The 1585-nt window shown below is 61.2% G+C and overlaps 1 non-coding gene across 1 annotated transcript in view; it reads left to right on the top strand.

Moving 5' to 3' along the window:
* Positions 1 to 788: 788 nt before the first annotated feature.
* Positions 789 to 1585, top strand: part of LOC124563456 — a 1910-nt gene continuing 1113 nt past the window's right edge. Inside the window, exon 1 of the ribosomal RNA XR_006970197.1 lies at positions 789 to 1585. This exon is cut by the window's right edge and continues 1113 nt beyond it. This is a non-coding gene — a ribosomal RNA (small subunit ribosomal RNA).

The following is a 1585-nucleotide window of genomic DNA, read 5'->3' on the forward strand; positions in this document are numbered from 1 at the left end:
GCTGGGTGGGACCGTCCCCGGCCGGTGAGGGGGGGGCCTCCCGGCGTGTTGGCCGTGCGGTGCGTGGGCGCACGCGCTACAGCCGGCTGGTGGGGGCGGCCAGTGGCAGGCGCGCCGGCCGACGGAGGCGGCAGGCGGCGCAGCTGCGCGCCGGCGCACCCTGCACGCGGCGCCGTGCGGCCAAAGTAGGTCCTCGCGGGCCCGGTGCGAAGCGCGGTGGACATCTGCAGTGTGCTGGTCCGATTGAGAGGACTGTGTGCGCTGAGGATGCGCCGCCGCCCGGCGCTCGGCGCCGCGACGCCGTCTGCTGCTCGGTCGCCTCTGCGGTTCTCGCAGGTGGTTTGTATCGCAGCTGTGCGGACGTGTTGGCGCGTGCGCTGTGCTGGGAGAGTTCGCTTCGGCACCCAAGTGGGGCTTTTGTCCTTCTGTGGCGCTGGCGTTGGAGCTGCCGGTCACCGTAGGTGGCGCGTGTTGTCTCCCGCCGGCAATGCCACGACAGCACGCTCCCGGGCCTCTGTCGGCAGCGGCAAGCTCAGTTGGGAGCACGGGTGGTCGCACCTAAAGCGTCTACTCGCCAAACTCCGGGCGATTGCGCCTCTCTCGAACCCGACCAAGTACTTAGGACGGCGCTGCGCGCCGCCGGGACCTGAGAGGGTTTCGAGGTGTATGGTGCAGGGGAGCTCAGCCTCCTCCTGTTTGCAGAATAATTGAGCGGACGCTTGCGTGTTCGCGCGGGCCCCCGGGACACACTCCCGGGCGGCCGGCTGCTCAGCTCTAGTTGACGCAGCTCCCTGGTTGATCCTGCCAGTAGTCATATGCTTGTCTCAAAGATTAAGCCATGCATGTCTCAGTACAAGCCGCATTAAGGTGAAACCGCGAATGGCTCATTAAATCAGTTATGGTTCCTTAGATCGTACCCACGTTACTTGGATAACTGTGGTAATTCTAGAGCTAATACATGCAAACAGAGTCCCGACCAGAGATGGAAGGGACGCTTTTATTAGATCAAAACCAATCGGTCGGCTCGTCCGGTCCGTTTGCCTTGGTGACTCTGAATAACTTTGGGCTGATCGCACGGTCCTCGTACCGGCGACGCATCTTTCAAATGTCTGCCTTATCAACTGTCGATGGTAGGTTCTGCGCCTACCATGGTTGTAACGGGTAACGGGGAATCAGGGTTCGATTCCGGAGAGGGAGCCTGAGAAACGGCTACCACATCCAAGGAAGGCAGCAGGCGCGCAAATTACCCACTCCCGGCACGGGGAGGTAGTGACGAAAAATAACGATACGGGACTCATCCGAGGCCCCGTAATCGGAATGAGTACACTTTAAATCCTTTAACGAGTATCTATTGGAGGGCAAGTCTGGTGCCAGCAGCCGCGGTAATTCCAGCTCCAATAGCGTATATTAAAGTTGTTGCGGTTAAAAAGCTCGTAGTTGGATTTGTGTCCCACGCTGTTGGTTCACCGCCCGTCGGTGTTTAACTGGCATGTATCGTGGGACGTCCTGCCGGTGGGGCGAGCTGAAGGCGTGCGACGCGCCTCGTGCGTGCTCGTGCGTCCCGAGGCGGACCCCGTTGCAATCC

The sequence above is a fragment of the Schistocerca americana genome, unplaced genomic scaffold (genome assembly GCF_021461395.2).
Source record: "Schistocerca americana isolate TAMUIC-IGC-003095 unplaced genomic scaffold, iqSchAmer2.1 HiC_scaffold_1218, whole genome shotgun sequence".
NCBI classification, from domain to species: Eukaryota; Metazoa; Arthropoda; class Insecta; order Orthoptera; family Acrididae; genus Schistocerca; species Schistocerca americana.